At 42.2% G+C, this 13,271-nt stretch overlaps 1 pseudogene; it reads left to right on the top strand.

The window, feature by feature from the left end:
* The first annotated feature begins 10,977 nt into the window (after positions 1 to 10,977).
* LOC101605178 lies at positions 10,978 to 12,680 on the top strand (annotated as a pseudogene).
* The last annotated feature ends 591 nt before the right edge of the window (positions 12,681 to 13,271 follow it).

The raw sequence follows: 13,271 nt of genomic DNA, 5'->3' as shown, positions 1-13,271 counted from the left end.
TAAATCTCTTAGCAAAATCACATACTAAATCCTTTGGTGTTATTTGGCTCCTAGACCAATGAGAGAAATCAGGAGCAAGGCAGTCCCTATAAGGCAGCTAGTCAGGGTTACTGGCCCTAATGAACTAAAAAAATACCCATATGCCCTGGAAAAACTGGTAGTCAACTCCAAGAACACAGAAGCTTTATAATGAACTCAGCACAATCAGTGAAAGCCCCCTACTCAAAGAAAACCAAAATTCAAAACCAACAACAACAACAAAAAAAACTCAGAGTTTAGGAGCTGAAATCCAAAAAGACCCTGACTCACCAAGATGTTGACTGACTCTAGCCTTTGTCCTTTATTATTACCTAGTTCTTTGCCTCTTTGGCAGGTTTTATCTGAGTGTGTACTCTTCTCCCTTTACTATGAGCCAATCTAGATCCCCCACAGACATTTAACCAATTAGATTCATCTGAATTTGATGTCTAATTTACATATAGGCAGGACCAAACTGACCTGTTCTCAAGATATAAAAACATCCATTCCAAAGCTCTACTGGGAACCTTTTCCAACCCTGAAGCCCCCCCACCCCCACGGCAGATTTTCTTAGTTTTGCTTCTCAATAAAGCATTACTTGTCTGTCCTTCTTCTTCTACTATTCTTCACAGCAGTGAGAAAAGAAAGCAACTCAAGAACCCAAGGCCATATAGGCATTATAACATTTATCATTAATTATTTCAGTAGACAATATGTAAATTTCAAACCACACTTAGACTCAATTTAGTGATCTTAGAATACATTCACAATTTATAAACAATGATTTAGGAAATACATCATTTAAATCCTATCTACTATGTGGAACATATATAGGGAAAGAGAGAATTCTACAACAGAGGTTTCTTAAAAGTTCAAAGTAAAGCCAGGGTCTTATGGCAATGGAATCCTTTAAACCTCTGCCAACCAAGCCATATAAAAACAGTATTTAAAGTTACATAGCTCACACCTTGATATGGTAATCTTATTTCTGAAAAATTATCTGTGGTAATCATCAGTGATGTGCCCTGAAGATGTTCAATGCTGCTTTACCAACAATGGTGTTAGAAGAGTAGGAAGATTCTATATGTACAAGAGGGAATATATACGGTAGCTTTCGTGTATTCACATGTTGAAAAACTGAAGAGCTATATGGACTCATGTTGTAGAACAACTCTGGATGACATAGAAAAATTTTTCAACAAACTTAGTGGGGGGGGAGTTGCATTATAAGGTATTCATTTCAGTAAAACGAATGTTATATGTTTCTGTATATATGCATAGAAGAAAAACCATGAAGAACACAATTATCTTTAATAATAGGAAAAGTATCATATTCTTATATTCTTTTATATTTTAAAAAATATTTATTTATTTCAAAGAGAGTATAGGTACACCAGAGCCTCTTGCTATTGTAAATGAACTTCAGATGTATACACTACTTTGTGCATCTGGATTTATGTAGGTTCTGCAGAATTAAACCCAGGCTGTCAGGTTTTACAAGCAAGACCATTACCACGGAGCCATCTCCCCAGTCCTCTTTTGTATTCTTATATAGCATTATTATTATTTTTTTTTTTACCATTCTCTGGTAAGACAACATGAATGCTACCCCTTAGGATTTATCTTCCTATGAGTAACAAGTGACACTGATGACAGTGATCTTTCTGTTCCTCACTCTACCTGAATGGGATAAGATCATATACAAGACTTTGTTCAGCTACTGAGCCTGTGCTGTGGAAGAGAAAATAAAACAACTTGGTCCCCGTATGTCTGTCTCCTCTCTGAATAGCACCTGGCCCATCTACCTTTCCAGTTGCAACAAAGGACAGAATGAAGAGGCTACTTTGGAAAATGTAATAAAAGTGAAAGAGACAATAATAATCATTTTAAAAACTAAGAAGTAGTAATAAAAAATGTGACATGTATATTTACTAGACATGCAGCTAAACTTTAAGCTACTATCAGAATTATTTTATGACAGAAATTAAACTTTTATTTTTTGTAGAATAACTGTTTTCTTCAGATTTTTAAATTGGTAAGAACAAAGTATCCTAGCTTCCCTGTGTTCTTGATTTCTTAAAAGAGGAAATGTGCACTGCATACTAATTAATATTGTAATGCTACCAAGTTGGTTATATCATTGGTTGCTTAAACAACTTATTAAAATCTAAGCCAGGATATGGAAAGCATTTACATAATACAAAGGTTAAAATCACTATCAAATGGCAGTTTTAGAGTTACCACATTTTTTTTTGCCTCCTATAATGGACATCTTTCCTTCTATATTCAATGTTTCAGAAACTGTGCTATGTCTTCCCATTGACGTTAAATGAAAAAAAAAAAACAAAAAACAACAACAACTTGGATTGGAGAGATGACTTAGTGGTTAAGGTGTTTGCCTGCAAAGCCTAATGGCCCCAGTTTGATTCCCCAGTACTCACACAAAGCCAGATGCACAAAGTGGCACATGCATCTAGAGTTTGTTTATAGCAGCTGGAGGCCCAGGCATGCCTATTCTTTCTATCTGTTTCTCTCCCATCTCTCTCTCTCTCTCTGCTTGCAAATAAACAAAAATATTTGGGAACCAAATGCTTTTCAGGTAGAAGAATAAACAGTGATACAATCATCTTCCCTTTCATATTACGTGGACCCATCAGTTTCTAGAATGCACACTTCAAGGTATGTTGGCTGGGTCATGGGCTTATAGTATATATATAGTATAGTAGGCAGCACAAGTGTTGTCAGGAGGATCTGCCAGATTTGGTAGGATGGCTCTCAGATATTCACAGCAAGGAAAGGTTGGCATGCTTGATTTATATATCCTTTCGCTATTTGGATTTTGACAGGCAAAGTTGATGAATACTTATTCATCAACCTCCTCCTTCCACTTTTAGGAGATGCTAATTACATAATTGCAAGTAAGGAGAAAGCAAAAATGACATGTCTCATTCAAATTGCAAATTCAAAGGAAACCTCAGTATGCTTTAATATGCCTTAAGATTATTCTGCCTCAAAAGAGATCAGGGTTGCTTATGGATGAGGTAAGGAGAGGGTATGATAGATAAAGGGTACAAAGAAGCTTTTGGGGGTGAGAAATATGTTTATTATCTTGATAGTAGTAATCACTTAAATAGTGCATACATGTATCAAATCTCATTGAATTACTTACTTTAAATGTGTGCATTTTGAAAACTAAACTGAACTGGGAGCTTCCTCCCTGATGGCTAGCTTTCATAGTGCTAGATGGTGCTATTCAGGCAGCTGGAAGAGAAAATTCACCACAGTTTCACCAGAAGTAGACCCTGCATGCTCCACAATTGATTGGCCAGGTATGATATGTTAACTGGTTTAATAATGGCATAATTGTTAAGGGGATAACAAACTGCTTTCTGGCTGGATTTGAGGCCTGCTCCACAGAAGGGAATTCATGCCTGCTATTATAAGCCTTGTCCATGCTGGGGTGCTCACAGACCCCAGGGGAGTTTATCATGGTTGTTATACTAAATGGACATGATTTCAAACTGCCCTCTATATATGATACCCATATATTAATGCTGCTCTCCGCCTCAATCAGCAATGCTTTTCTTCACAGTGAACAGAGGTTAATTCAAGGTTGTGTATCCAACCAAAGTACTGATAATAAGTACTATTATGTAGTCTACCCTAATCGAGGCATCGATATCACTCCTTCCTAGTCTCAGGGGCCGTCGTGAAAGAGAGGAGAGTAAGAATGTAAGAGCCAGGGGCTGGGAAGGCACTTTTTTTCAAAGCCTGATGAGTCTGGTTTGATTCCCTAGTACCCACGTAAAGCCAGATGCACAAAGTGCCCCATGCATCTGAAGTTTGTTCACAATGGCAGGAGGCCCTATTATGCCTATTCTCACTCTCTTTCTGTCTTCATCTTTCTCCCTATCTCTCATATAAATAAAAATATTTTAGTTAATTTTAAAACAAAAAGATTGTAAGAGCCAGATGGATGAGGAGGAGAGTTATGAGTGCTAATGCTGTCCTCTGGACACTCCCATGACTGTTTCACTCATGAGCTCAGCTGTGTGGTTTCCTGTACTAATCTGAGCCCAACTAACACTCCATCAAGAAAGGAGAAGGGATTCAGGAGGCCCCACCCCTCCCAGAGGAGTTACTGACAGCTAATGGTTGCTGGAAGGAGAGTCATATTTGTCAGAAGTTTAGCCTCTGGTAAGTTGCCCATCACTTATCCCTGCTCATGCAAACAACCGGAATTAAACTCAATGGAACACAATGCGCGTGTGCGTGCATGTGTGTGTGTGTGTGTGTGTGTATGCACGCGCACACGCGCGCGCGCACACACACACACACACACACACACACACAAAATAAAGACATGAAAGTAGGAAGGACACTGGTTGGGAAGAAGTGGTTTTGCAAGAGTGGAAGGGGGATAAGAGAGGGTAATGGGCTTAAGATAATCAAAATATATTATATAAATGTATGAAATTATCAGAAAATAAAGATTTACCCCACAATCCATGTTGATAGCTCATTGAGCCTTTATGACTAATGCACAAAAAGTTAAGACTCCAGGACAGAAGGGGAAGGCCCTGGGACTGTGTCTCTCTGAGGCAGACAGGAAATGAAAGGGAAACCCTCTTCACTCTCTTTCTCTTCTGTCATGCCAGGTGGACACAGCTGTAAACCCAGGGAGTGAGCATTTACCACCTCACCTGTTGGAAGCCACCACTGCACTGGCTTGTGACAGGACCATTTCACAGAGCCTGAAAGTAGCTGCTCTCAGGTGCCCCCTGTGTGTGAGGCAATGATGGATCACGCTGTGACTCTCCCATTTACTTTCCCATGACCTCTGAGCAACCAGAGAAAACTCAGAACAACTCTGGGCTTTTGATTTCCCTAACAAAGCCACACAAGGCCAGATTAAAGTGGCCTCTTTGAAACTTGAAAGGAACCACCATTTGTCACTTCTTAAGGGGGCAAACTGATTAATGGGCAGTGAATAATCACAACACAATTCCCGGATTAAATGTGTAGCATTGTAAATGCAAATTCAAAGCTTTTATGAAGAAAGAACTGCAGATCCTTCCTGAGTTAGATTCCCTGGGCTTGTAAGTTTCACATTGACAAAGTAAGAATTGCAAATCTGACACATGGTAGGAAAGCAAACTTTCAGCTCAAGTTCTGAATACAATTAACTTATTAGACTTCTTCTTGTTAAAACCTATGTCACCATCCCCAAAGAGCAAAAATCCCAAGTAAAGTAACCTATCCTCACCAACACAACAATATCATCTGAAAGTTTCCATAGGATGGAACTATAATGTTATTATCTCTAGCTGTTCACATCATGGTAAAGAGGAAGCAAAGAGAGACCAGGAAGGTCCGAGGACAATACACACTCTTTAAAGCCATGTCCTCAGTGGTCTATGTCCTCACACTAGGCTTCGAATCCTAGTTTTCACCACCTTTCCATAATGCCATCACATTACGATTCCATTAATGGATTACTTCCTCCATTAATTAGATCATAGTATCCATGATGCAATCACCTTCTGACAACCCACTTTATATGAATCAGAAGAGCCTAGAGGATTTTCAGCGCAGTGAAACCACCAGGTATAATAAGTCTGTTATAGTACTAGACACAGGTCACCACATATTTATCAAAGCCTACCAAATGTACCAATAACAGATCATAATATAAACTTGGTTTTTGATTGCCAAGAATGTGGAATATAGATTTATCAAGCAGGAAGATGATGGACAAGGCTTCTCAAATGTAAAGCTTTTATGAAGACTTTGTAGCTTCCCTTCACTTTTCAGGAAAACTGAAAGTGACTATAAAATAAAGTGCTTTTTTTAAAGTCAGGTGTGATGGTGCATGCCTTTAATCCCAGCACTCAGGAGGCAGAGGTAGGAAGATCGCTGTGAGTTTGAGGCCACCCTGAGACTCCATAGTGAATTCTAGGTCAGCCTGGGCTAGAGTGAAACCCTACCTCAAAAATCCAAAAATAAAATAAATAAATAAATAAAGTGCTTTTAGAAACCATGGCTAAGAGTGTAATTCAGTGGTAGAGTGTAGCACTTGCTTAGCATACATCAGGACTTGGGCTTCATTACCCAGTATGTATATATTTCATATGGTTGTCTCTCAATAAACATCTGCCCTGCCCAGGCAGGCAGCAGAGACACAGAGGACACTTCTAAAAGGAGGAAGTAACAGAACGGTGGCCACCAGCTGGCCTAGCCTTATTGGCAAGCACACTATTTCCATCTCAGTGTGAGGACAGCACATGGGAGGGTTGTGAAGAATGAACTGTGCTCTCCCCTGCTGTGTCCACTAGCATGACTAACCTTTGCCTGATGTGCCCCGTGTCCAGCAGCTATATGCCAGACAGAAGGCTCTGAAGGAGAGAGTTCCTTGAAGCCTATCGACCTGGGACAACCAGGGACAAGAATGTCTAGAGTCTCAAATCAGGTCAACAAGAGCTTTGCATCTGTGAGTGGCTGTGGCTGGGCTCCTTGTCAGCATCACTGCCCTCAGTCTGATCCAGTGAGCACTGGGTGACTGGACCCACCACACACCTTTGATGAAGCATGCAGAGACCAAGAAATGCTTGACATGAAGGTGAGTGTGTCCAGGACTTCCCTGCCAAGTGCAACTATGAGACTGAGTGCTAGAAGAGCTACTCCTGGAGCAACTGCTAGTCTCCCATTAAGCATAGTTTCTGGACACCAGTTTATGCTGATGTTCATCATATATGACTAATTTATAAAGATATGCCAGCAAGTAAATATCCGACCTGGGCATGATAATGCTTGACTGTAATCCCAGAATTGGACGATCATGAGTTAGGGGACAGCCTGAGCTACATGGTAAGGTCCAGGCAAGCCTGGGTGACACAGTATGATTCTGTCTCTAAAACAACAAAACTGATAAAAATGAAAGTCCTATTATTTGATATAGTAAATGGGACACATTGAAGCCTTTAGTCCCCTTAGTATCTTGATATCATTTGACACTGTACTCCCCCTTGGACTGTGAAGTCCCCATTCTCCCTCTTTGACATTCCTTCTCAGACTGCTTCCCTTGGACTCCTTTTATAAGCTCCTTTACTCTATTTTGTGATCATTCTGTGAAACCCCAGATTCTCTTACCCCATTCCCAATTCTGTATACTCCCCTTGTCTGCTTTTAGCTATTTCCATAGTATAATAGCCAATTTATGCTGAAGACTCCAAAAATTTAGCTTTCTTTCCCCTGTCCAAGCTTGCAGATATGTCCACATAACAGACACCTCCTGCAATATGTGCACCACAAAATACGTACTCAAGCTGTGTCTGAATTGTTAGCTTCTATGGTTCCCCTTCTCACTCCATACCTACTTCTTCCTTCAATATTCTGGTATCAGTGAAAAATGACACTCATACTGTTATTTAAATCAGAAACCTACAAACTAACCTCCATTTATATCATATTTCCAAAAAATAGAATTGATTAATGGTCATGACCAATCAATCATCAAGTTTAATATTCAGCAATCAATGAAACACTGAGAACTACTGTGTGCCAGGCATTGTAGTTACTGGAGGTGAAGTTGTAAGTGGCTGAGTTATAAGGACATTTCCTGTTTCCCAAGTAAATGTGCAGAAGGCAGTTAGGATAGGCTCAGCAGTTAGTTAGGATAGGCTCAGCAGCTTCACTCCACCAGACAGTGAGTCAACATATCCTCAATTTTGTTTTTGTTTTCATGAGACTCACATGGGCCAAGGTTGGCTCCAGGCAATGCATAGGAGGTTTCTAAAGGCAAAGTATAAGTAAAAGGATCAAAACAACAGGAGTGGGCTGGAGAGATGGCTCAGTGGTTAAGGTAATTGCCCACAAAGCATAAGGACCCAAGTTCAATTCTCCGGTATCCACATAAAGCCAGATGCACAAAGTGATGCATGCATCTGGAGTTCATTTGCAGTGACTAGAGGCCCTTGCAAACCCATTCTCTCTCTCTCTCTCATAAATAAGTTAATTAATTAATTAAAAAATAAAACTTAAGAAGCAACAATGGGTTTCTTCATCAAGATGCTGTGCTACACACCTGTAATCCCAGCTACTTGGCAGGTTGAGTCAAGAGGATCACGAACAGGTTAGAGGCCAGCTTTGATAACATGGTGAGTGCTTCCTTTAAAAAAACAAACACACAGGGGAAAGTCCTTAAGGGAGTAATTTACATTCATCAGGGAGGAAAGTCATCGCCAGGAGAACATAGATGTGTGTCCCATAGGTCAGCATTAGGACCAGTGCTGAAGGAGACTGGGGACTCAAGTAGTTAGAGAAGGAAAGTTGGTTTGCCTTGATTTGTACTTGAGACTGAGCACATTGATACTCCTCAAAGATGGGGATCGTGTCGGGCGTGGTGGCGCATGCCTTTAGTCCCAGCATTCGGGAGGCAGAGGTAGGAGGATCGCCATGAGTTTGAGGCTACCCTGAGGCTACATAGTGAATTCCAGGTCAGCCTGAGCTAGAGTGAGACCCTACCTCAAGAAACAAAAAAAAAAAAAAAAAAAAAAAAAAAAGAAATTAAAAAAGAAAAAAGGATGGGGTCTTTTAGCAAGTGAAATAATGGGAGAAAGTGGTTTGGGGAAGGGTAGCTACAATAGTTGTTCTATCGAATGTTCCCCAAGGGTTCACAAGTTTCAGGCTCAGTTTCCTGCCAGTGGCCTGAGTGGGAGGTTGGAGAACCTTGAGGTGCGGTGTTAGTGTGAGCTTGTCCTTGGAGGGGAGACTGGAGTAAAGCCCATTCTCCTGTTTCCTTCACTGCCATGAGGAGGTGAGCAGCGACTTCCACCGTTGATGCCCAAATGCAACTGGGCTGAACTCTCTTACTGTGAGCCAAAATACTCCTCCTCTTATGAAGTTGATCATTTTACATATTTTGTTATTAGCAATGAGCAAGATTGACTTTGTTTAAAAGAAGCATGGTAGAAAACTTCAACAAGTAAATAAAAATACGAGGTATTTAAAAATTCTATAATAACTGTGAAATAATAGGCAGATTTATAAAAATGATGGGCTTAATTTGAAGATAAAGCTGGATTTTCTGTTCTTTTGAGGCAGGGTCTCATTCTAGCCCAAACTGACCTGGAACTCACCTTGTAGCCTAAGCGGGCCTTACACTCAAATGATCTGACTTTCTCAGTCTCCCAGTTATAGATGTGAGACATCACACCTGGACAAGCAGGCACAATTTATTAATAGAATTGAATGAATGAAGAAGAGTAATTCCCAGATGACAATGATTCTCACCCACAAATGAAGTTCAACCTGGAACATTCAATTAGGTCACCCAGGTTGTCTCACTCAGCAGCCTCCTTGCTGGGCAGTCATGCCTTGTGTGGATTCCACTAAGGGACTATGGAGACACAGATGTTCACACCTCTGATGTCTTTTGCTGTCACCAGTTTGTGCCCCAGGTGGGTACAAAGGATGTTTTGGGGAAGCCCCAGCACACAGTGAGTGGTCCACAATGGCCACGTCATCATGTCCATCCACACCAAGATGCAGAATAAGGAACACATGGCTAATGCCCAGAGCAGGGCCAAGTTCAAGTTCCCAGGACAACAGAAGATCCATGTTTCCAAGAATTGGTGATTTAATGATGGCTGTATATCCCAATTCTGGCCCCTTGGGGGCTTCCAAAGACCTCCAGTGTGTTTCCCCCTTAATCCTGTTCATTAATATATTAATATTCATTAATATATTATATATATGTGTGTGTGTATGTTCAAGGAAGTTATCCACAGACCTAAAGTCATACAAGTGGCCAGGCCCGGTGGTGCATACTCAGGAGGCTTAGGCAGGAGGATAACCATGAGTTTGAGGTCAACTTGGGCATATCGTGACACACTATCTCAAAAAATTACATGCCATAAAAATAAACTTAAATATATAAATAAATAATACCTCTAATAATCAGGTCGGAATTTCTCTGGTGCTATCTGCCATCCTGAAGCCCTGGTGTGTGGCCTGCAGGTGTGACCACTCCAGGCCACAGTTGCAGGGGCAAAGCTCAGCCCACTGCTATACCCAGCCAAAGTCAATAGGCTCCTCCTAGCGGGCAGTGGCCACAGGACACCTGTGTGGGCAGGGAAGTGTCTTCTTGGCCTCTGAGGACTCACCAGGTCCTTAGGTGGATGCTTAGCTTCTTCTGTAAGCTTTCTGGGACCTGGATGGATCAACTCTGCAGCCACCATGGTGGATGGGCCACATCTAGGGAAAGTGGGGAAAGGAGCTGCAGAGGAACTGGGGGCCTCTAGGTAAGAGGGTGGGACCCACAGCATGCACTGAAAGAACTGAAGGTGAGGTGAGGGCCTGGGTTGGTGGAGAATGGCCTAGACCTGATTAAATAATGCACAGATTTCTCCACCTCTTGGTGGGATGATGAGATACCAGCTCCCCTCCACTGATCTGGAGTTTTAAGAGCTACACTCCCAGACATGAAGCCTTAAAACCCAAAGGTCTTTTCCTTGCCATACCCTTCCCCACTCTTCCCTTGTCTTCTGCGGCCCAATGCTGGGAGAGGCTTCCTGACTTCATTTGCTCCTCGATGTCACACTGTGGTGGGAAGTGAAGGCTGCCCCTGCATACTGCTCCTGCTGGGTGTGTCTCCTGTTACCCTGAGCTGTCTGTCCGTGGGTGTGTGTGATGCTGGGGGTTGGCAAATGCTCCATCACTGTGCTACATACAACTCCAGCTCCTTTCTAATGAAATGTGCTAACATTTAGATTACATGAGGATTATTTTTTTCACTCATTGCTCATAGGTTAGTTTGTGGTTTTCATTTGCTTCCCACAGTGACAGTGCATCTCAATTCACGTTTGACAGGCTGGAGTCCAGACTGAACTCTTTCTGGGAGCTCTGCTGCCTGGAACATGGCACCTGACCAGATGGCCAGATGCTGCCTGACAAGAGCACATGGGAAGATCACTTCTTAGCACCTTCTTTAGTGAGACTAGCTCAGGCAGGCGCTCCCTACAGTGTTTGTGGACCTGGAACCCACAGTCATTGGTAAGTTGGCCAGGAGCTCTGCTATGGTCTTCATTGATCACATAGCCTCTTTGTTTCTCCTCAAGCCCTGCAGGGTGACAGGCTTGTGAGGTTGTTAATAATGGGTGGCTGGTTTTGTTCCCTTTTCCAGATGAAATTCAAACAAGCCCCTACTGCCAGCTCTTCCACCCAGAGCAGCTCATCACTGGCTAGGAAGATAACTATGCCTGGGGGTACTACACCATTGGCAAAGAGATCATTGACCCTCCCTGACTGAATCCACGAGCTAGTAAATGCTTTAAGTAAATGTATATTTAAAGTGGAGTACAATGGGGCTGGGGAGATCGCTCAGTGGTTAAAAGGGCTTGCTTGAAAAGCCTGATGGTCTGGGTTCAATTCCCCAATACCCATGTAAGGCCAGATGCACAAAGTGGTACATGTATCAAAAGTTCATTGGGTGCCCTGTGTGTGTGTGTCTCATCAGCATTCACTCCTTACTTAGAGCCTAGCAGAGTGTGGACTCAGAGTGTGATTGAACCTCTATCCAAAGGGTCCCTAGGTTGTGGGACAACTGCAATGGGTCTACTGTAGAAGCCATCATGTTCATATCAGCTGGACATTGCTCATGACGTAAAGAAATTATAAACAGTAGTAAGTAATAAAACACATCTTGGCAGTAAAATGCTGTGTGTTACTTCCCCCCTCCCCAGGCTGACCAATGCTTGGGTCTTCAGGGCTTCTTAGTTTTCCAAAGCTTTGGTGGAGGAACTGGCTCTGGATTTACCTCCCTGATGATGGAACATCTTTCTGTTGAGTACAGCAAAAAGTCCAACTGTTCTTTTCCATTTACCCTGCCCCCCCCCCAAGTTTTCACTACTGTGGTGGAGCCTTATGATTCTACCCTTACCACTCACAGCACCTTGGAGCACTCTGACTGTGCCTTCATGGCAGACAATGAAGCTGTCCATGGCATCTGTCCTAGAAACCCAAATGTTGAAACCCCCACTGACACTAACCTTAACTGTCTTATTAGCCGGATGGAGCCCTGAATATAGACCTGACAGAATTCCAGACCAGCCTGGTGTCCTATCCCACATCCACTTCCTACTGGCCACATATGCTCCTGTGATCTCTGCTGAGAAACTTTCTGTCACAGGGATCACCAATGCTTGCTTTGATCCAGCCAACCAGATGGTGAAATGGACTCTGACAAAGGTAAATCCATGGCCTGCTGCCTACTGTCTCATAGTTGTGTGGTGTCCTAAGATGTCAAGTCTGCCGTTGCATCAGTGAAATCAAAACACAACATCCAGTTTGTAGACTTGTGTCCCATGGACTTCAAGGTGAGCATTAATTACCAGCCTCCCACTGTGGTACCTGGTGGAAACCTGGCCAAGTACAGCATGCAGTCTGTTTGCTCGATGACACCCACAGCTATTGCTGAGGCCTGGTCTTGCCTGAACCACAAACTTGACCTGATGTTTGTCAAATGTTCCTTTATTCACTGGTATGTGGGAGAGGACGGAGGGTTTACTGAGGCCCAAGAGGACCTGGCAGCACTAGAGAAGGATTATGAGGAGGTTGGTATAGATTCTGTTGACGGAGAGACTGAGGAGGAGGATGAAAAATAACCATCCATTCCTTTCAGCCCTGTAGCATGTCATCTCAGAATGTGAGCTTGAGCATTAGCTGACAGGCAATGAAGGGTTCTCATTAGATTCTCTTCACCCAGTCATGATCTTGTACTTTCCATGTGTAACCATAAGATTGTAAGGATTTTTCAAAATGGATTCTTTTCACCCAATCATCATCATAATGTCAGTTTTGTATAACAACAAGATTTTAATGGTTTTTCAATAAACATTTGCCTTTGGTGCTTTTTTAAAATTGCCTATGTGGCAAATTATCCACAGTTGGACAGGGTCCCTGCACTGCGGTAATGCATTATGTATGTGCTAAACTGAGGATACTAGACTGACTATAACATTAGCATTAACTTCTTCAGCCTTTTATTGTGTGGGAATATAATGCAACTCACTTTCTGCAAATAAGTTAATATAGGTCTTAATATGATTAGAGGCTGTGACAGAGCACTTAGGCTCTGGGTTCAATGTCTACCACCTAAAATTGTTGGGTAATTGCTCACGAATTCACAGAAAATAAGGTTGGGACTAAGGAATAGAGTCCAGTGGTATAGGTCTACCTAGTTTGTGCACAGGACC

This window comes from Jaculus jaculus, chromosome 16 (assembly GCF_020740685.1).
Source record: "Jaculus jaculus isolate mJacJac1 chromosome 16, mJacJac1.mat.Y.cur, whole genome shotgun sequence".
Lineage (NCBI taxonomy): Eukaryota > Metazoa > Chordata > Mammalia > Rodentia > Dipodidae > Jaculus > Jaculus jaculus.
Note: the sequence above shows the minus strand (reverse complement) of the source record. Positions and strands in the feature narration are given on the sequence as shown.